The following is a 23,702-nucleotide window of genomic DNA, read 5'->3' on the forward strand; positions in this document are numbered from 1 at the left end:
ATAAAGTTGTTCAAATGCTTTTTCAGTTATTGTGGGCAACAAACTATCCTAAATCCAGTGACTTAAAACAATGCATCTATTATTGTTTCGAGTTCACCAGTCAGTCCATCTGGGCCTGGCTCTGTTGACCTTGGTGGGTGCCACTGACTCATCTGTGGTCAGCTGATGGATCAGATCCAGGCTGACTGGTCCCTGGGTGTCAGCTAGGAGTTAGCTGGGACAAAATTGGTGACTGGGTTAGAAGTCTTTCATCTTTTAACAGACTTGCCTGGGCTTGTTGTCAGAGTAAGGCAGGGTTCTCAAAGAGTGAAAGTGAAAATGGTGTCTTAAGGCCTAGGGGAAGAGGAGCACGCCATCACTTCCACTGCGTTCAGTTGCAAAGCAAGACACAAGACCAACTCAGTTTCAAAGGGAGGGGCAATAGATGGCCCCTCTTGAGTGCAGGAGCTGCAAAGTCACATGGCAAAGCGCATGGATACAAAGAAGGGTGCAAAGTTGGGGATAGTTTACAATCTACCTGCATCACTGGATGAGGATCTTGGTCTTAACCTTGGGCAGAGGAAGCCAATAGGAACACCCTAGGGATATGGGGGGAAAAGAAACTCCAATACGATAAACCAGAAGGTTCTGGTGCTAAAGGCAAAACACGGGGATGATTAGGGCACAGACTCTGGTAGTTAAAATTTGAAAAGGTGGGATGGGCAGGATTAGACATCTGTATCAAAATGAATTTGAGCGTTTCAGTAACTTGACAAACCCTCACAGCTAGTGTGGCAAAGCTGAACTGCACCAAGGAGAAAATGAGTAGCCTGTTGAAAATTAATTTTACTAAATCCATTTACAGAAACATCAATTTCTGGAAAGCAGAAGATTATAGGTTCTGATTATGCCCTTTTCGCGTCTTATGTTAGAGCGTAGAAAGGACCCCTGCAACTTGATCACCTCTTCAAGCAGAGGGGCTCATTTTCAATAGAGTCAAACCCCGTGAAGTCACAAGCTTTTATAATACTTCTGTTCCCAATACCAGTCAGTCAGTCTGGTGAGGGTCAAAGCCAAGCTCACTAATACTTCAGAAACTGATAATGTTGTGCCACTCCTAGCTCACCCCCTAGGGAAGCCTGCATTTCTTTCTAGTCTTTTCCTAATACTCAGTCCTAGAGGGCTGAGAGGAGAGCCATGTCCTGAAAATTGGGGTTGGCTCTTTAATTTACTCCTTCTCTCCCCAATTTGCTCTTGTTTTAATTCTCCTGAACATTCCATCTGAATGTAGACTTTAGAGGGACACTTACTGATATAACTTTGGGTGTATGTCTGTGTTGGAATTTGTTTTCTGGGTACATTTCTCTTATAAAGGCTGAACTTCTCCTTAATGCTGATCGGTATTTCTCAGTCTTCTGATGTCTTTCACTGTGTCAAGTGTTTCTCACATAATTTCTCATACTTTGCTGTAGTTGAAAGGGTGCAGGTTATCTGGAAGGGAAGGAGTTTGCAAATACTTTTTGATTAACAAGTAGAACAATCACACGTTTGAGGACACGCAAATCATGAGCTTAAAGTATCTCCTGGAATCTAAAATTTGTGTTACTATCATGCATTTGTATCAGCTAAAAAGTGGGTAAGGTTATGAATTTGTGATATATTGGAAAGGATATAAGGCAATATTATAAATGTATTTTCCTGAGGTCATAAGTCATAATACTACACTAGATCAGGGGTCATCAAACTTTTTCTGTAAAGAGCCAGATGGTAAATATTTCAGCCTGTGCATGCAGTACTATCTCTGTGGCAACTCCTCCAATATGAAAGCAGCTACAGACAATAAAATATAGTAACGAATGGGTGTGGCTATGTTCCAATCAAACCATTTTTATAAAAATAAGCAACAGGCTGAACTTGGCCCACAGGGCCCTGCTCTGGATCAATGTCTTTCAAACCGCATGTTAGGACCCATTAGTGGCCAATTCAGTGGAATGTTACCAATATTGTTAATAAAGTAAATTCAAATAAACTAAAATATCAGCATACATTCCACATGGTAAAAGGGTATTTGTCTTATGAAACAAGTATATGTTGAAATCAACACGTAAAATTCCTCTTTACAGGTTCAAGTCAAAATTTTGAAGGTTGCTGGTCTAATGTTAGAACTGGAAGTCCAGCTTTTGATAGTGTAAAGAATTTAACCTCATCCAAAGAGAGGTCTGGCCTTTCCCCACCTACCCCTGGGAGGTGATCTCTAAGCCATCTGGGTGTCCTGGCCAATAAGAGTGTCTGTTTACCTGGAGACTTTGGGGCAAGCCAGACAGTCTAACAATGTGACTTACGGTGAGTCTTCGAGTCATGTGGTATCAGCTTGATCTCTGGAGAGACTAGAGAGAGGCCAGCCATGGGGGCGGGTGACCATGGAGCTCCAGTAAAGATTCTGGATACCAAGGCTTTGGTGAGTTTCCCTGCTTGGCAGTACCCCATGCGTGTCACACATTGTTTCTGAGAGAGCAGTGTTGGCTGTGATTCCACTGGGAGAAGATAACTGGAAACTTGGAATGTTCCTAGACTCTTCCCCATGCATCACTTCCCTTGGTTGATTTTAATCTGCCTCTTTTAGCTGTAATCACCTGTAACGGTGAGTATAACAGCTTTCAGTGAGTTCTGTGAGTCCTTCTAGCAAATTACTGCCTGTCAGGGTGGTCCTGGGGACTCCTCAACTTGTCATTAGCATCAGAAGTGAGGGACGTTTTGTGGACTGTGTCCTTCTAGTTTCTCAGATGAGGAAACCACGGGCCAGTGACATACACGAAGGCTGTGTAGTTAAGTAGTGGCAAGGCCACAGCGAGAGTAGCAGCTAAGTCTCTTTATTCAGAGCCTTCTTCCTTCTCCTGTGTCATGCCTGCTAACAAATAGTAACATTTGTTGAGTTTCTGCCGAGGGCTTGGTACACGGTAACTCATTTTATCCTCACAAGGACCCTGTAGCATGTGTACTAGGATTAGTCCCATTTTACAGTGACAAAACTAAAGCTTGGAGAGCTTAGGTAAATTTCCCAGGGTCATACAGGTTTTAAATGGTGAAACCAGCCCTCAAAGCCAGACTCTGATTCCACCTGAATCTCATTTTCTCATTGCTTAGTATTGTTTCCTTGGATGTTGTACATTCCATTCTCTAGAGATGCTGATTTTAATTTATTTCACAAAAAATTACCTGGTTACCTGGTATATACGTACCTTACAAAGAACTGAAACGTACATATCTTCAATGTTCTCTGCAATACATGGCGCAGTTAATCCTTAATAAAATAGAGGTTGATAATGAATGAGGATAAAAGATATAGGGTTTTGGGTTAGAATCCCACATATCTGCTTGATTTCTCACATTGTTTTTGGTATATTGGATTTCTTCCTCTCTGTCGTTTCCTCATCTCCCTTCTCCTGTTGCCACTCTCTCTCTCTTTCTCGTAACTTGTGATATACATAAGTATGTATGAATGAGTTTTAGGAGTCAGTCAACCTTCTGAAATTTAATTTAAAATGTTGTTGTATGTGCTTTCCCCACCTCTTCCCCTGTTTGGTAAGACAATCTACTATTTTCATCTCAAAAGTGTCAATAAGGCAAAAATGGTTAGGATTCTTTACTTTGAGAGGAAGGTTGCTCATATAATCCGTATGAAAGGGATTGCCTTCAGTTCAGACCTTGTTACTATTTCTCTGTATTGAAGGCTTGGAGCCGAGTCCCATGTGCCCTCTGCTGAGCCCTGCTCGCCTTCCATTCCACGGTAATCAAACCCACACATCTTCTCAATTGTTTCCTTCTTCTGGCTTTTCCCATTGTCACAGTTCCATCAGAGAGACTGCTCCTCCTTCCACCAACTTTCCTTCCTGGGCTGAGGGCTCCCCACTGCCATTTCCTGGCTACCACCTGATTGCCTTCGCTTCCTCCTGTTCGAAGTCCATGCTGCTCTCTTTTGCCATCTTCTCTCCTTTGATGTAGTCACCTGCTAGCCTTGCTTCTTCCTTGATGACATCAGAGAACTTGCATCCACCCTTCCCCCAGTCTCCTGCTAACCTAAGATGATGAGGTGACTTTTTGACACCCCCATCTTAGAATTTCTCTGTCTCCTTAACCCCAGTGATTACAATACTAGTTTTGCCCATCATACCCTCCCATTATACTGGTCTACTTTGTGCCACGCTATTTAAAGTATTAAAATACTATGTTTGCTGGTATATTACCAATTTGGGATATTAATAATTTCTATCTTGAGCTATGCCCAGAGATTATTAAAAATACAAACAAAATGCATGTGTACTTTTTAATGCACAATCAATGTATGGTGTTCAGAGTCAAGATTGTGGTTGCTGTTAGGGGCATGGCATGAAAGGGGGACAGGAAGGAGGTTTCTGAAATGCTGGGTTTAGGTTGAGGTCCCTAACTGCACAATTGGGTTCACTCTGTGAAAATTTTTTGTGCTGTACACTCTTATGATAGGTACTGGTTTTGCTATCACATAGCAAATATTCTGACATCATTTCCCCCCTTTAAAGCTATCTAGAAGATATTGGTTTTGTCTTCATTCTAGTTTCTCAGGTTACTGGTGAGTTGTGAATCTGATGCTGTAGTCATTTGTGGTTCCCCAAAGACAGTTCGTTCCACGCCTCCTGAGGTCCATGAGAAGATCTTTAAAACATGGCAGGGAGAGACGTTAAGGAGGAAAATTGTGGCAGGGGGATTGTAGGGGCTGAAGAGAGCAATGAAGGGTGGGAGGTCATTGCCTTGTCTAACTCCCAGCCTGTCTCTCAGGCTGATTACCGATGCACTTCACTCTCCAGCTCTTCTCACTCCAAGCCTGACGCGTTGTCAGGGGCCTGACCCCTGGTGCTCTTAGATGATTTATTTAAACCAGGACTTTATTCCTCAATCACCGAAGCCACAAGGTCAAAGACACTTCAGGCCTGAACCCTGACCCTCTTTCAGGGGGAGCAGCGCCTCGGGCAGAATGTACAATATAATGACAACCACATCGTGCTTCATAAATTACCAACTTAAATATCAAAATTCCAGTATTGTTCTTTGGCTTCAGTTATGCAGTCATTACTTTGTTTCCTTCATCGTTTCTTTCACTTTACCTCTGCCAGCACTGGCTTATCTTAAAAATTCTTTCACCTTCAATCCCAAACTTGTGAATTTTCTAGGCCTTCATCTTTCTTTCTTTCCCTTATGTAAATCCTGGTGTTCATCTACCTTTATACTCCCTCTACTTTTCCCAGTTTTTCCCCACAGTTTGAGCTTCTTTGACTCTATCCAGCCTGACCCAGGTAGTCACCCGTTTTAGCATCACACTTGTATTACTCTGGTGTCAGATAATTTCACACTGTGCTTTAAGAGTTTGACAGAAATCACTTGGCTCTCCTCTCATATCCCCCGTGGGAAGTGGAGACCCATGTATGTGTGTTCCCAAGGCTTACTTCCTCAAGGTCACCTCTGGTTCTGGATTCTATCCAATTATCCCTGCAGCCCACACATGCCCCTTCCTGCCACTATTCTCTTCTCTGAGTCTTCTCTCCATTTCCCCCAGACTGTTCTCCCAAGGCATTTCTGTACATAGCAAGTATTATCCATGAGTTGAGTGAAAAGGAGTTTATAAGGTAAAAGGGGAAACAACCTCAAGTGGAGTATCAGGTATCTCTGGTCCTGTCTTTCTGCCATCCTTCTCTCCAAGCCTTGCTATCCAGTCCTCCTTTAACATTTTTGCTCCCCATCCTCTAGTTTCTTCTCTATTTCATCTCCAAATTCCAGTGAATTTCACATAAAAATCAATCTTTCCGCCATCTTAGTCTCGAATTATAGCTGCTTCCAGGATTTTGACAAGGCGTGGAGAAACCCTGACTAATTTGGCGAAGCCTTTTGCTGCATTGGGGTTCTTTTACTTCTCACCTTTACCTATGTTTTGCCTCTCTCTTGGATTCTCTACTACATCAGTTACAAACCTTCTCTTTTCTTCAAGAGTCCAGCCTTGCTCTAACCTGCCATCTTGCTGCCAGATGTCCTCCCCTCTTATTCAGTGAGAACAGCAGCAGTGTACTCCCATACTTTCTCTCCTTTCTACATGAGAGTGTGTCAAGTCCATCTTTCCTGGCCTCTCTTTTTTGATGGAGAAGCAAACGTTTTCCGTTTTTTTGCTAAGCCTGTCTTCTTGAGCTCTTATATCCCTAGCTCTCCTAGGACCTAAGTCTATGAATTATGCCCTATCTTAGATTTTTCTCTCTCTCTTTCCCCTGATTGGTTTCTTCTTTTCTGTCTAAAAGTGTGACTTGGATTCTCTACCCAAATTTATAGTAACAACAACAATCATACAGTAAAACAAAAGGAGAAACATTCCCTTGTTCCTGCTCCCTGTCAGAGAAATAGTCTCCATGCTTTTTTTTTTTTTTTTTGGCCAGTCCCTGCAGCTTGCGGGATCTCAGTTCCCCAATTAGGGATAGAACCCGTGCCCCTTGCAGTGGAAGCATGGAGTCCTAACCACTGGACCGCCAGGGACGTCCCTCCATGCTTCTATTCAGTTTCCCACTTTTTAGAACATTACCTATACTGTTTGCCTGACTCCATTCCTTACTAATTACTCATTCTTCAAAATCTTGTAAGTTCACTTCCACTCTCACTACCCACTTTCTCTGCATGACTTTCCAACTATCAAATCCAGGGCATTTAAATTCTCATGCATTTGTGAACTCCTCTGTCGTTGGAAGCTGTTTTCCCCTCAAAGCCCTTTCCTCCTTTGATCTTGAAGTCTCACCCACAATGCTTCTCCACCTGCCTCTGCCTCTGCCTCTTGGAGCTTTTCCAGCGTCTTTATTAGCAACTCTTTCCAGGCTCTTATACACCGACATGCCATGACTCCCACCTCTCACACTTCTCTCTCTACCCCTCTCCATGAGGAATCTCACTAGTGATCCAATAACACACTTCCTTTTTCAGAAGGCCTCAATGGACTTATTTTGCCTGCTGATAGAAGTAGAAACTACTCAGCTTGGCTTCAAGATTCCACACCACACGTTTCGAATCCACCATGTTAGATTTTTCTGCCGTTGTTCTTCTGTTTATACCTATCCAGGGGACCCCTGGCTCACAGCTAAGTAAGCCTTAAGCTTTTCTGCTTCCCAGTCATTACATATGCCATTTACACTGTCTGAAACCCTGTCTTCCCTACCCATCTCAGCCCCTGTCTGGTGGCCCCAAGGCTAGAATGCAGGCTGAGCAGGGGTTCAGCCTGGGTTATTCAAATAAGAATCTTGTTTAGCAACTAGCCTTTCTTAATATATTATTCTTAAAGAACAAGTTAGCTTTTTCTCTCTCTAATCTCTTAAACAACTCTCCACTTTCAGAAGAGAAAAATGTAAATTTTGTTTTATTTTCAGAAGATATTAGAAAGCAAGTATATTCCTTTTATGGATTAAGAATCTGAATAGGAAAAAATACACTTTTTTAGTAAGAACAGTAAAATATTAGAATGATGTTCCTCACATTTTGTTTTGTTTTCTAGCTGTTTAAATTGCACGTCTTTCTCTGTGCTTCAGCATTGGCCTCTGTATTATCACAGGGGAGGCTATGGGTGGTATAAAGTTCATGACTATGTCAGTGAAAGCACGATCACTCTGTTGACTGGTTTGGCTTAGACAGTAGGAAACATCTGGTAGTTCCCTGATATTTATCAAGACAGAACTGTGTTTCCTTTAAAAACAGCTTCACATGAACAATGCACTACATAATAGCCCAAGAATTTTATAGCACAAGTATAGAAAACAAGAATGCAGCTATTAAATATAGAACTTAGTTTCAACAATGCTAACCAAAACGTTGACTATCCTCAAGAAATACATCAATATTTATATTCTTAGTACCATATCTTTACTAAAATGATGGGCCTTCTGACTTTCTTTCCTATAGCTAATTTCTACCTCCAGTTAAATTGAGGCATTGAAGCAAATGAAGAGGACTGTGCTACCCCGATCACGCTCTGCCTTCTCCCAGGGCCCCTAAACAATATTTGCATGACAGGGGCTGGCACTAGAGAAAGTGCTTTGCCGTGGCGATCCCACCAAGCCTGTCTCATCTGCACAGACCTCTCCCCACACAGAGATCCTGCTGCTCTCCTCCCTCTCTGCCATCCTCTCTTGCTTCATGCCACTAACAAGAGTAAAAGAAAGCTTTTTGATCCAGAATAGTGTTCCTTCTACTGAAAAAAAAAATCCTATAACCAATCTTGGATAGTGGTGCAAATTTTGGTTGTATATATATATATTTTTTTTTTAATGTAAAGTTCAAATGTGTTACAAGCCAATCCCAGAGGAACTTGAGAGGAAGAAGCAGACTTTAAATCTGAAAAAGTTTAGAAAAATGAGTGAGGTCTATTATTTCTGCTTGAATTCTGCAGGTTTCAAAACCTGAGTTCCAAAGTCCAAATCTTCCAGCTAAGTCATTTTAAAGTGGGATGACTTTGCCTGACATTTCCACTTTCATATAAACCTGTGATGAATTTCTAAATGTTGTCTTGCTTCTGATCTGTATATCAGAAAATTGGACTAAAGAACTAATAGTTATGGTTCCAGAGTTAGCAAATATATCAACCCTCTATGCTTGGCCCAAAGTAGACATTGCTAATCAATCACAGGGTACTCTCCTGCTGAGCTAGAACAGACATCATAACCCTTTCCAATAGCACTGCAGGTTTACTAATCAATTGGAATTGACGTGACAGATTAAACCCATTTGCCTTCCCAGGTTCAGACTTTTCTAAATATAACAGATACAACAATCATTTGGGCAAAACTCATTAATCACTTTTCAAAAGAAATGTTAAACTATCTTAGCAGCCCCTCTTTTCTGTTTTGTAGATGGCCGTTTTAGGAGATGAATAACTGCAGGTGATCTGATTCCTCCCTTATCTTTCTTTTCCAACAGTGCCCTAAAACTTTATCTCACCCATTTTGAATAGACTTCTGAGACCATCACTCTCAGGTTCTCACAACTGAGCTATTTCAGCAATGGTTGGAAGGACAAGGTGTCCTTCCTTTTTCTGTCCTTATCGTTCCCTCCTCTTAAATTCCTTGAGTTTCTTCTACCCTCCAAAATGTGTATCACTTAATCATTTCTTTACCATATTGCATCTCCTCTCTCCAATATTTGCCCCTCCACACTGTATAAATACGCTGTCAGGTTTTACTTAGCCTAAAGTAAGCAAGCAAAAATAGAAACTTTTCACAAATTCAACTCTCTGTTTCAACTAGTATCTTACAACCTTTTTGTTCCTTTAACCACAGCATTTCTTCAAAGACTGAGCTGCCTTCCTCAGTCTCTTTCTAATGCCTTGCAAGGGTTTAAAAACTCTCAGAATCTGCCTTGTGCTTTTCTCTCCCCTTGGCTCCTCAGAAGCATTCTTGATGTCCTTCCTTTCCTTGGCTGCTCTGGCCCTGCACAAATTACATTTCATCTTTGCTTGTCTTCTTTTGCTTGTTTCCTTCCTTAACGTTTTATATACCTCCCAAGATCTGAGCCTTGACTTTCTTCTCTTCCATTTCTCTACTTATGCTTCTCTTTGGAAAACTCAACCTTGAAATTTTCAGCTCCTGTCTCTTAGAGAATGACTTTTAAATGAATATGAACACCCCAGGCCTCTTTCCAAGATGCTAGATCCATGTTTTCAAATCCCTTTCTGAACATTAAATAGTGACTCCTTTTTTGCGATTACTCTCAATCTTTAAGAGAGTTTTTACCCTGAGTTTTCATCTGCTGCATGTCCTGCATATAAAGTTTAATTGCTGTCTTTCATATGTTTTCTGGGCCCCTTCTTCTAGGTGTCATTGTCATCTTGACTGAGGCCTTAATCACCTCCAAACAGGAAACCTCAAATAGTTATATCCCAGCTTCATGTTCCAGCTTCTATAGTCTCTTTCTATAAAGCCACCCTGTGTAAGGCCCTAAGGTTTGTCATCTTAACCACTGTTTTGATAGCATATGGCCCTCACTGAAAACCATCATGGGATTGCTCTTATTTTTGAGTGGGGAATGGGCTCCTTATCTGACAGCCCATGCCTCCATGACCCAGGGTCAACCTATTTTTAAGCTTGTGCTCATGTCAAGCGGGTTACTTGCTGATTCCAAAATTCACCTTGATCTTTTTTTTCTTATGAATTTATGCCTTTTTGTTTTGCCATTTTCAATATCTGGAGTAATTTCCTCTACTTCTGTATTCCACCTTGTAAAATTCTCCTCAACCTTTAACACCCAAATCAAACAACTTCCATATTCACCTTGAAATAGAGGTGTAGTCGGTCTAGGTGGGATGCTGGCCAAGAAAAAACAAGGAGGCAGTTGGGGGGACATCTTAGGAGGTATATGAGATTTATGTTCAATCTAGACATACGGATGGTAACTAAACCATGGAATTGCTTAGGGAGAGATATGAAAGCAGAAAAGAGTCTAGGTCTGGTCTGGGGGAAAGCCGAGAATTACTTCCAGGATAGAAGAGGAAGAGCATGTAGAGGACACCAAGAAGCTATGGCCAAATATAGGGGAAAAGCTAGGAGAGTGTGCCCTAATACATCAAAAGAAGAAAGTGTCTTAAAAAGAAGATATATTCAACATCACCAAATGCTACTGAGAAATCAAAGAAGGTGAAAACCTAAAAAAATAATGGCATTTAGTAACATGGAGGTCTCTAGGGACCTTGATGAAAGCTGTCTTGGTGGAAGTGGTGGGCGTGCAAGCAGGTTAGGGTGCTGACTTGTGAGGATGACGTGAGAGTTGGAAACAGCAAAATACGCGCAATGTTGTTGACAAGTGTGTTGTAGCTGAAGGGGAACGAGGGATCAGGTAAGGGTTTTGGTTTTTTCCTCTGGGAGAGGCTTGAGAGAGCTTAAAAGCAATTGAAAATATTCAGGCTTAGGGACGTCCCTGGCGGTGCAGTAGTTAAGACTCCATGCTTCCACCACGGGAGGCGTGGGTTCCATCCCTGGTCAGGTAACTAAGATCCTGCATGCTGCACAGTGCAGCCAAAATGTTAAACAATAATAAGAAGAAGATAAAAATAAAAGTATTCAGGCTTAAGGGAAAATTAGAAAATATTGCAGAGAAAAAAAATATTTGATTGTGCAAAGTTCCTGAGAAGGTGGGAGAGGATAGATTCCCAATCACAGCTGGGAGATTTTGAATTTTACAGGGAGAAGGACCATCTTGCTAAAAGACAGGGTGGAGATGAGGGAAGAGAGAGGGATGTTTGGGGATTTAGAGATGCAGGAAATGGCAGCTGACGGCACCTACTTTCCCTTTCAGAGACTAGGTAATATCAACTGCTGACACCAAAGAAGAAGTGGAAAGTAGCAGGGATGGAAGTTTCAGGAAAATGGAAAAGGTTTAAAATAGTCACTGCTGAGTAATGTGACTGCAGAATTATACGAAAAAAAAGTTATTGGAATGCCAACAATGAATATAAGCAAGTAGAGAATCAATAAGTGGGTTTATCCAAGACTGGTATTTTGTAAGACAAATGAGATCAAAATATAAGGACATAAATATATTATTGAAATGTTGGATAATGGAATATCTTCATTCTTGTTAAGAGGAAAGTGAAGAGAGGCAGAAGGCTAGTGTATTTTTTTTTAAAAGGAGTTGTAAATGGGTTGGTGATCTGAGGAGAGAGACAAGAAGGGTCTGAGATGCCTGATCTGATTACCCAGCTAAGAAGTTCTCTTCAAGCAGCTGCACTTATCACAGTTGTTGATAGGTTGAACATATGGAAAGAATAACGTCATCCACTGCATACCACCATATTTCAGTATGGTGTCCTAGCTTCATGATGTGTTCTGAGGGCACAGCAGACGTAGCCACACACTTGGCCTTGCTCATGATAGGTGCTCAAGAAATACTTGTTGAATGAGCGAATGAAAGAAGCAGGGAAGGAAAGATGAGAAAGTAAAGACAATGTACTTTAGTTTGGCCTTGAGTCACTGGTGGTTTTGTCAACACATATCTTAGTGATGCCACTTCCTTTTCTTGCTACTTTGAGTTAATGGAAAGTATTTTAGTCTTTTATCGATCAAAAGATTGAAGCATTAGATTGAGTCACTCAACGTAGCAAAACAAATGTTGTATTTGTTCATTAAACATACATTTGTGCTTTCTTAGTATTCACAACATGAGGCAGAAAATTGTGAAATTTTCCAGTAATTATGATTCTATCTAGAGGGCAAGACTGGGGATGAGTCATCAGCCTGTCTGGACAGCATCAGACCATTATTTACGTGCATAGACCCTGCGGCTATGCCTGCAGCTGACTCTGAATGGTAACTGCTCTTCCAATTTCTTTTTAGTTTCCTTCTTTAAGAAGAAAACAATTGGATGTAACAGGAAAGAACTACACTGAACATCACCATTAAGAGAATGTCTTTCTGACCTTGTTGCTGGTGACATGAGTACTCTTCTTGTTAGACTAATAATGAGCCGTCTGCTAAAATATGAATTTTTTCATTTTTAGCTCTGAATCTGTAAAGAATACAAGTAAATCTAATTTATTTCCTTTGTATATTTTATTATGATTGTACTGATATTTTTCAGTCCAGCCTGTCTATCTTAAATTTATTTTACCCTTTTTAAGAATATTTCATAAAGTGTCAAAGATACCATTAGTGGTTAGTGAAAAGTTTAAAATTTTTTAAAAATAACTGTAAACTAGATTGTGTAGTGCTGTTTTAATGACAGTACAGAGTCAATATCTGATGTTTCATTACTGAATTACATGAATTTTTCACTTTCCCAGATAATGTCTGACCATTACAATAGCAGATCTATTTTATGGAACATATCAAAGTTTGTGTACCTGATGCCTAACAGACTGGTTGAGGTTAAAATATTATATCCTAGGGGTAGAACTCTCCTCCCCCCATCTCATACTAAGACTGATTCTTCATCATAGGAATCATCATCATCATCAGGTAGCTCAAGGCTACTGCCTTCACCAGCAGGTGATGCTGAGCGCCTTCTTTAATAAAGGCTTTATGACAAAAGTGATGTAGTATAAAACCCCTCAGAAGGACAAATTCTCCCCAGTGCTTTTTTGCTGTCTACTAATTCTCTGGAGGTTTACAGAGTTGTAAAGAAGAGTTAGTGTGGTGTGCTACAAAGGGAATGAGGAAAAGATTTGGAGTCAGAGTGGTTTGGTTCAAATCTTGGCTGTACTGTCTATTTGCTTGATTTTGAGTAGATTATTTTGGCTTCTTTAATCTCAGCCTCCTTATCTGTAAATCAAAGATAAGAACAGCTACATGATATGGTTCATTCATTCACCTATATCTTGGATATCTACTCTGTGCCTTGGGAGCCAGGTAAATAGTTAGTGGCTTTGTGAAACCTACAATTTAGTGCAGACTTTAAGCAAATGATTTCAATTTGAGTGGCAGTACATGAGTTGTTTGAGCCAGAAGTCTGGAGTCAGTCTACCTGGGTTTAAAACTTTGCCACTTACTAGCTACGACAGTTTAAATTGCCTAATCTCACATTGACTCAGTCTGCTTATCTATAAAATGGGGGTAATATTAGTGGCATATCACAGGGCTGTAGTGAGGATAGGAATTATTATGGATAAAGGTGTGTTTCTTTTTCCTTCTAATGAGAGAACCCAAGTTCAGAGAGTTTGAAATAAGGAGTTAGGAGCAATTCATAACTCTTCAGATAGCTTTTTAAGAAAGAAAATCTCTTACCCTTCAGACACCTAAAGAGAAGCAGAGAAATATTGCGCTTCTTGGTTTTTGATTTTTAAGGTCTATATTGGGAAACGTTACTGGGACGGTAAGGTCCAGGTGGAACTACTGAGCCACCCCTAAATGCCTGTGCTTCAGTGATATCTGATGCTGCAGGTAAAGTCCCAGCTGTATTCAGGTGCACACAAAAAGTAGGAAAAGATGAAAAGGGACCCTGATGTGCAGAACAGATAAAATACATACCAGGCTCACTCTCTCTCAGAAACACACAGTCACACCGTCAGAAACTTGTATTTTTGCTGTAAAACTTTTCAGTCAATGAAAATAGGAAGGCATTATCCATTCTTGAGAAAGGAATAAAACAGTAAAAATGTTTAAAAATAATTTATGACAAAAAAAATCTCTCTTTTCCTATACTAAAGGGTTTAGAACATGATTAAATTTCAAAACCAAATATAATGAGAATTTTAAAAAAAGGTAGGGATCCAAGAACAACAACAACAAAAAGAATATCTATTGAACATCTAATTTTTGCCAGGATAAAAGTTAATACTATATCATAAATTTTTGCAACATGTAGTTACTTGTAGCATTTCTAAGACAAAATAAAAACCTGTGTCATTATTTGTTTTTGTAAACTGTTTTGTAGTACTTACTTTGTACCAAGCACTGTTCTAGAAGCTTTATGACTAACGTTCCACAATTGAGTAGGAAGTCAGCACTGGTTTTTTGTAGACTCCTTTGATTAAATTTATGATTTCTATTCCTACTTTGATGGAAAATCCTTAACATTAATAGGTACAAATTTTTGTCAGCTGCTTTGTCTACCTCTATTAAATGAATCATACAACATTTCTCTTTCATTTTGTTAATATCATGAATTGCATGGTTGATTTTCTATTGTCAATCCAACTTAGCATTTCTAAGATAAATCTCATTGGTCATGATGTATTATCTTTTCTATATATTGTCAGATTAAATTATCTAATATTAACATTTTTAATATATGAGTTCATGAGGGATATTGGTCTACAGTTTTCTTCTCCTATAATGCCTCTATCAGGTTGGTATCAGGCTTATGCTGGTCTCCTGAAATGAGTTCAAAATTGTTCCACTTTCCTTTATTTTCTGAAAATGTCCATGGTGCATTGCTATTATTTCATTCTAAATGTTTAATGGAATTGACGGGTGGAGCTGTTTGGACCTTGTGTTTTCTTTACTTATGGTAGTGAATTCAATTTTTTGGTATAGTAGTTCTTAAGTTTTAGCACGCACCACAATCACCTGGCAGGCTTGTTAAACCCCAAATTGCTGAGCCCCTTCCAAGATTCTGTGGGTATAGGGTGAGACCCAAAATGTACATTTCCAGTAACTTCCCCAGAGCTACCACTGCTGCTAATCTTCTAAGCACACTTTGAGAACCACTGCTTGAATAACCAGAGGGCTATTGATATTATTCTGCTGCTGCTGGCCAGTAGGAATGGTTTACTTTAAAGTCCCAGTCTGATCCTTTTACATCTGTTCCATGCCTAAGTTTTCATCTCTTGACTGTTGATTCTTGACAGTGCATTTTCTTGCATATCGTAATAATTTTTTTTAATTGAATGCTGGTCATTGTGTGTAAAATATATAGTGTGGGGTGTGGCGTGTTGGAGAATTTTTTCAGTTCTCCTCACCCTCAGACACAAAAGGCCTTTAGTTTCCTGCATCTCACTGTGGGTCCCTCTTAGCTCTTCTGCCCCTCCCTCTGGGGTGGACCTTCACTGCCCTGTATTTGGTGCAAGGCCCAGACTGTAGCAGGCTTTTTCCTGGTTCTCCTGCACTGGCCTCAGTCTCAACCCTCCTGCCTCCCAGTGGAGAGGGTGGGGGTTGTCTCTCTCAGTCCTTTATGTCCTTAATGAGGCCTTGCATTGGCCGGGGTGGTGATTTGTGTGGGGACTAATGTGCATGTGTTTACAGGAAGTAATCTCAGGCAATACGAAGAAGTAAATTTATGCATGTAATATATGCGTATATAGGATTATTTTTAAATGCTTGAAATATTGCCTTATTGGGAGACTACACTTATTTGACAAGAACACCCCCCTTATGGAAAGAATGGGAAGGGGGAAAAGAGTTTTCCAGTTGTGTCTAGAATTGAGACAGTTAAACCAGGGAAGGACTGGCTTCAGTGAGTTATAAGAGCCTGACATTAGTGTTATCCAAATGAAGTAAACACTAAAATCTCACTTAAGAGATGGGAGGGGCAAGATCTTGGGGGAGGGTGTGCCTTTAAAAGGCACAGGGCTATTGGACCGGGTAAAACTTACATGTGAGTCATGGCCAGATTCTCAGACACAAAGCAGCTCTCGCTGGAGGCATCACAGATAGTACTGTGATTGAATGGAGCTGGGAGCTTTGAACTAACAATAGGGGTGTTCCACAAGCCTGCAAGGCATTGCCAACTGCAACAGTGTATAACATGGTGTTCTTGACCAAAACTGCTTCAGTAGGTTTAAAAATGTCTCACATTTGCTCACAAATTATAATCCTTATAACAGCCCTATAAAGTAGGAGTCACATTTTACACATTAAAACAAACACATTACAACAACAATGGAGAGTCTTCAGGATGCATACCATATCCAAGCACAAATATCCAGCATAAGGCAAAAAAAAAAAGACTTTATGGCAAGATGAGTTAGCTTAACTTTCATATTTTTTTCTTCTTTGCCACCACTGTATCTTTGCAGTCTTCGGATGTCCTAGATTGGACGCTTCCACTTTATAATGTAGTTTATTTTTATGGTTTTACATTTCCTTTGCTTATTTTTGCTGTTTCTTAGAATGGTTCATTTTGGAAATTACACCCTGGCTTGTGTGCACTGAGGAGAGAAAGGAGAGGGAGCCAGCCTGTCCACGCCGTGCCCGTGGGTGCTCACCTAGTGCGGGGCTGGACCATTGAGAGATGCCGCAAGCCCTCTGGGGCCAGGCCTTTATTAAGAAATTCTTCCTGGTTAATGGATGGAACAAAAAAGGCTGCTTTTTCTTCCCCTACCCAGGGTTAGTCTCCTGCAAAAGCACAGGTGACAATGGTTGAAAAAGACCCAGTGCTATTTAAGTGTGCCAGATATTACATTGTTAGTGTATCTCCCAGTTCAGCCTAAGAAAAGAGCATAAGAGTGGTTTATACACAACACAGAGTCCCTTAAAAACAAAAGAAAATTGGACTAGAGCAGAGAAAACCTCAATGCTGTGCATTGAATGCAGTTTAGACCCTGGATGCTGAAACCCTTTTAGGCTCTCAGCAAATGGAAATAATTTAATTTTTCTAGTGGTGATATGGCAATATACAGTTCTCTGAAAGAAAAGAAAGTAGAAATTTTTATTCTGTTTCAAGTATGTATACATCCCTAGCAAGCCATTCTTACTCCTACACTTGCAGTACGTTTTTTAACCCTTTGATAGTTACAGACTTGAGTCTCCCCCCTTGCCCCCCACAATTAACATTACCTTTTGAAAGGCTGTTAGCATTCATCTCAATTTTATTGATTGCCTGACACCTTATAATTTCTTTGAGACTAACATTTTTGTGATTCATAATTCAAGTGAGTTTTGCCACTGTTCTCAGCTTACTGATAAGATGATTATGTATTCTGCATCTTAGTGTGCTTTCTGCTGATAAATTGTATTATAATTGTCCCTGCCAGAGCCGCTGGAGTTAAGTGCCTGGTAGCATTTTCATTATACAAGTCATTTTCCTCCCCAAGGGTTTGTAACTTTACCCTTCTAAAATATATTTTTGTTATTCATGTACTAATAGAATATGCATATTGGTGCAGGGCTAAAACAGAGATCCCCAGTACTTATATTTAGACCTACTCTCAGTGGAGTACTTCTTTGATTAGAACTTTTGTCGTGGAAAGGAAGAACTTCTCCCCGCTCCTTGTTAGCAAAACAACAATGAGGGTTTAGTAGGCCACCCCTGTTGTTGGTTTGAGAAACATGGCAGAGGGCAGAGTTTATTCTGTGCCCGAGTCCTCTCTCCCTCCTGCATACATGCAAACAGTGTGTCACCAGGAACCTGCTGTTGGCTGTGTTCACAGTGGTTCAACAGCATTCCAGAAAGGCGGAAGGGGACTGATGAGATGTGAAAGATGGGCTGCTCATCAAAACAAGTTATTTTCTGGACCGTCAACATTGCATGAGTACATGACACAACTTTGGTTGGAAACAAAATTGAATGCACCCAGTGGAACACAGAGGGGTGGATGGAGCTCCTTGCGTGCTGTAAGAGTGGGAAATCACAGACAGATGCTCACGGGAATTTCTGTGTATTTTGTGTAGCACATTGTAGCAAAGTCTAAAAAGAGTTGCAGGCAACGAATTTATAGAGAATTTATGTGCTAATATATGAATATAATATAAAACCATTTGGTCTGGAAAAATGGCAACATAAGTTGAAATGAACATATTTAGGTATGAATGTGTATATGTACATATGTTTGTATATAGATTGTATATCCAGTATAAATGGCCTGCATTTATAAGTTTTTTCTCTCTCTCTCTCTCTTTCTTTCCTCTCCTTCCTTCCTCCCTCCCTCCCTTCTCTCCTTCCTTCCTTCTTCCCTGTCTATCTATCCATCTATCTATTTACCAAGTCTATCTCTTTTAATTAATTTATTTTATTTTTTTATTGACTGTGTTGGATCTTTGTTGCTGTGTGCGGGCTTTCTCTAATTGCCGAGAGTGTGGGCTAACTCTTCGTTGTGGTGCGTGGGCTTCTCACTGCAGTGACTTCTCTTGTTGTGCAGCACGGGCTCTAGGCATGCGGGCTTCAGCAGTTGTGGCACACGGGCTCAGTAGTTGTGGCTCACGGGCTCTAGAGTGTAGGCTCAATAGTTGTGGCACATGAGCTTAGTTGCTCCACAGCATGTGGGATCTTCCCGGACCAAGGATCGAACCCGTGTCCCCTGCGTGGGCAGGCAGGTTCTTAACCACTGTGCCAGCAGGGAAGTCCCTATCTCTTTTTTTAGATAAGGATTACACAATCATAACATTTATGGATTAAGTACTCCTATTGTCAGAATAAATTAGCAAATCATTTCTCTTTAAAGCTTTAGCCTTTAAAGGCCTATTTAAAAAACAGCATGAGATCCTTTAAATGACCCTCTAAAACAATATAATAAATCAATTAAATAAATAAATACAAGCACGTTGTGCAAAAGTCGATTCCCTTTAAATTCTTATTGTTATTTATCCTCATTATGTAATTATTCTTTGGTGACATAAATACCACAGTGCATCAGAATGACTGTGGAATCTGGAAGTAGACAAACTTGCGTTTGAATCCTTATTTTCTATGTAACACTGATTACTTCTCTCCCTGGCATTTTAGTTTTCTCATCTGTAAAATGAGTGTAATAATATTTACCATTCAGAGTTGCTATAACAATGAAATGTCATGTTAAGTACCTAACGCATTTCTACCATGTAGTAGGTATATAATAAATACTAGATTCCTTCCCTATATCATCTAAAAAGAATTCTAAATGGGGGGTGAGGCCATGTTTTAGATTAAACTAATTATTTACTGTTTCAAGATATATAGAAATATTATATAGAAAGGAGAAGGGTAGCTGTGTATTAGGTAGTACTTGCAACAGTTCTTGGCAGGGAGTGGAGAATGCGGGCATTGAGTGCCTAAGCTTCCCTGGGATCAAGATTGCAAAGTGCTTGATTTTATTTTGAGGCTATTGCAAGTTGTCAGATCATCAGACTTATTTTTTATTAAAAGATTAAGTACTTAGATATATTTCAAAGTCACATATAATAATTGGGAGATCACTGATGCTGTAATCAAAGAGTTCACAAGTTATTAAGAAGACAGATGTGTTAGCAAATGATCTATTGTGAACAGTGTGGCATTATGTGTTTGGTAGAAGCCTTGCTGTGGGACCAGTAGTTGGGCAGTTCATCAAAGAAGTTGATTAAAGCTGTGAGTCATAAAAAGTGGTGCATGTATACTGTAACTATTTTGTTTAAATTTAAAACTTACAAAGACATGTTCACTTGATGTAGTGCCAACACATTTCCTTTGAGTATGTATCTGCTGATTGCAGTGCCTACTTTTGTTTTGTCATAAACCATAATCATAATGCAATATCTAGTGCCCAATTCTAGAGGTTAAAAAAGTAAGATGTTATGAGGATGTAATGTACAGCATAGTGATTACAGTTAATAATACCATATTGCATATTTGAAAGTTACTAAGAGAATAGATCTTTTTTTAAAAAAAATTTATTTATTGGCTGCTTTGGGTCTTTGTTGCTGCACACGGGCTTTCTCTAGTTGCGACAAGCAGGAGCTACTCTTCATTGTGGTGTGTGGGCTCCTCATTGCAGTAGCTTCTTTTGTTGTGGATCATGCGCTCTAGGCGCATGGGCTTCAGTACCTGCAGCACATGGGCTCAACAGTTGTGGCTCGTGGGCTCTAGAGAGCAGGCTCGATTGTTGTGGCGCATGGGCTTAGTTGCCCCATGGCACGTGGGATCTTCCTGGAGCAGGGATCAAACCCATGTCCCCTGCATTGGCAGGAGGATTCTTAATAACTGCACCACCTAGGAAGTCCTGAGAATAGATTTTAAAAGTCTCTATCACAAGAAAAAAATTGTAACTATTTATGGGAATGGATATTAACTAGACTTACTGTGGTGATTATTTCACAATATATACAAACACCAAATCAGTATATTGTACACCTGAAAATAACATAATTATACCTCAATTTAAAAAAAGAAAAAATGTGAAACAAGAGTTTAGAGACTTAAAAAGCAATTTGAACGCCAAATAAAGTTTTAGAAATTTTATTGTCTTGCCCAAACCTAATTCAATAGTGTTAAGTACTCCATCTTTACAATGTGGTTTGTAAATTCATTCAACTCTGTTTTCATCAAACAACATGCTTTCTTTAACCCTTCTATATCACTTATTCACATAATGTTTAATGAAGTTACATAATTAGGCTAAAATGCACAAATGGCATAAACAAGTTTGAGAAACACAAATATAAACTAACCATAATCTGAACATAACCATCACCATAGGTATGATGGTTAAGGGCTGCTGGATTATATTTACTATGATAAATATTGCAGGTGTTTACTAATTATGCGACCTCAGGTGACTTGTTCTAAACCTCAGTTTCAGGTTTTCAAAATGATTATAACTGAGCTGTTATAAGGCATAAAGCACTTAGCACAGTGCCTGACACATAAGCTGTTCCTAAAACATTAGGCATGGTGATGACGGTGATGGTGATGGTGATACATCAGAGAAGCCTTCAAAGCCGAGAAGATGTAATCATACTTGAGGAAATAGGTTATTTTATTCCCCACATAATCTCTTCTTACATTTATTTTCTGTAACGGTTGTTGTTGCTGTTAATTTGTGAAAAATTCTCTAGCAGACATGTAGCCACACTTTCAACATGCATTAAGGGTCCAGGCACTTACCATTCCTAGGTTTTTCTAGGGACAGGAACTGTCTTAAAGGACAGGACCAAATATTTTGGAGATACCAGCTTCTGTTGGAAGAAATAGAAAACTGCATCACAGGCAGAGTTACAAGCAAAGTTTCTGCGTGGGTGTGAGGCAGGAAACAAAAAATTAGAGTGACTTCATGAACACGTCCTGCTAGACTGACATAATTTCCTTTCGTGACTCAACAGTGCTCTGTTTTGTGTGTAAAATAAACATCATGTAAGCTGCAATCTATCTACATGGTACCAAGCATTTAAAAGTATTTGATTTTGTCCATTATATAAGTTTTAGCTAACTAGAAGGCTGGAATCTCTTTCTTTGTCTTATTCTCAAGTATTGGTGTTTGCAGACTTCTGTCCTTAACTGCTTCTCACTTTGAATGCTTTCAATAGAGAAACAGATTTATTTCCATGGCCTCAACACTAACAAAACTTTATGTGTTTATCTCACTTATGAGTCAGTGTGGACCTCAGGCATTTTGCATATCACATGCTCTAAAATGTAGTCATTTCCATTTCTCACTCCTTTAACATGTTCCTTTTCCAAGGTTGTTTGCTCAAGCCAAACACCTGGGAACCAGCTTTGACCCTTAGGCCTTCCTTACTGCTCACATCCAGACCTCCCAGAGTTGTATTTCTTTATGAAAAAAAATTTCCTTTGTTACAAAAAATTAGATAACAGTTTTTCTAAGGTAACATTTAAAACATCCAAAATGATTAATTATAAAGGGGAAGACTGCTACTAATAGCTGTAGAGGTTGATTCTATGATATGAGGATTCTATGACATAAAAGATTTATGGATGAAGGAAAATTTGAAATGAGATTTAGAAGAGAGGTGAGACTTTGGGGGACTGGTAGGGGGAGGGAGACAGAACATCTTAGCCAAAGGCAGGAGAGATCAGGCAGGGCATCAAGAGGACTAGAGGGACCTAGCGTAGGAGGATTGGATTGAACGAGGACCAAGGCAAGTCTCGGCATCTGAGCACGAGTCATCATTGGTCTTTGAGTGAGCAATGCCACTGGGGTTGACCATGAAAACTACATTGAAACACGAAACATGAAGACAATATATAAGCATGTGGGAAGAAGAAATTTGATAGTGAAGATAGTAAAAAAGAATGGATACCAGGAGAGGAAGTTGGGTAGAGAGAAGTTTTCCTTAATGAGAAGCTGTCTGGGGCAGTTTTTAGATTAAGAAAAGGGAGAAACTGAAGTGGGAAAGAGACGTGACAAGAAAGCAAGCTAACAGAGCAAAGAGTAGGTGGTGGACACACACGGGGCATTATCTTGGAAAGGACATCAGACAATTTTCCTCTAAGGTTATAGGGAAGGAAGAACATATGAGTGACAACAGCTGAAGAAATGTGAGGCAGAAGGAATGTGATAATAAGAGTTTTTATTGTATAGTTCTGGACGCAGGGAGTAGGAAGCATTTTAAAATACCAGTGCCATCAGACACAGAAAACAAACTTACGGTTACCAAAGGGGAAACGGGGGTGGGGGGGAGGGATAAACTGGATAAATTAGGAATATGGGATTGACAGATACAAACTACTTTATGTAAAATAGACAAACAGCAAGGTCCTAGTGTATAGCACAGGGAACTATATTCAATATCTGTAATAAGCTATAATGGAAAAGAATCTGGAAAAGAATAGCTATGTATAACTGAATCACTTTGTGGACACCTGAGACTAACACAACATTGTAAATCAACTATACTTCAATAAAAAATAAAAGAAAATAAAATACCAGTCAGTGCTAGGTCACACTTCCAGAGATTCTGATTTTTGTGGTCTGATGTGGAGCCCAGGTGTCTGCATTTTAAAATATTGACCAAGTAATTCTAATGTCCAACCAGGGTTGAGAGAAAGCCTGGGGTGCCTGTATTTCGAGGAGGTAGAGAAGGTTTGAACACCTGTCAAGATTAAAGAGCCATAAAGGAATAACACCTTCTGACTGAAAAATCAGGAAAAAGTGAGGCCAGAAGAGGAAGGAAGAGTGAAGAGGCAGTTTTCCTATGCATGTAGTGGATTCTACATTCTCCCTTATTTAGTTCACTGTCCTTTTCCGTTACTTGCACCTGTTGGCCTTTATTTCTGACCAACCCCATGCTCTTTGCTTCCGTATTACTTCCCTTTTCATCATCTGCTTCCCTTGCCTCTTCCATTCTTCACACTTTTCAACCTTCCCTAATTTTCCGCCCATTAGTTCCCTTCCACTTTCCTGTAGCCAAAGGAGCAAAAATCACTTTGGCCAGGCAGGGAACAGAAACCAGACAGTTCTGATAAATGAGCCACGCCTGAGCTGCCTGCAAAATCGAGCAGGCCTGGAGGATCCAGCACTGCCAGAGTGACGGCTAAGAGGGTTGAAGCAGGAGGAGGTAAAGGGCAGAGCCCCCCTCCTCCCCATTTTGTGCGTTTATCTGCAGAGCTATCCG

Source organism: Hippopotamus amphibius, chromosome 4 (genome assembly GCF_030028045.1).
Source record: "Hippopotamus amphibius kiboko isolate mHipAmp2 chromosome 4, mHipAmp2.hap2, whole genome shotgun sequence".
NCBI classification, from domain to species: Eukaryota; Metazoa; Chordata; class Mammalia; order Artiodactyla; family Hippopotamidae; genus Hippopotamus; species Hippopotamus amphibius.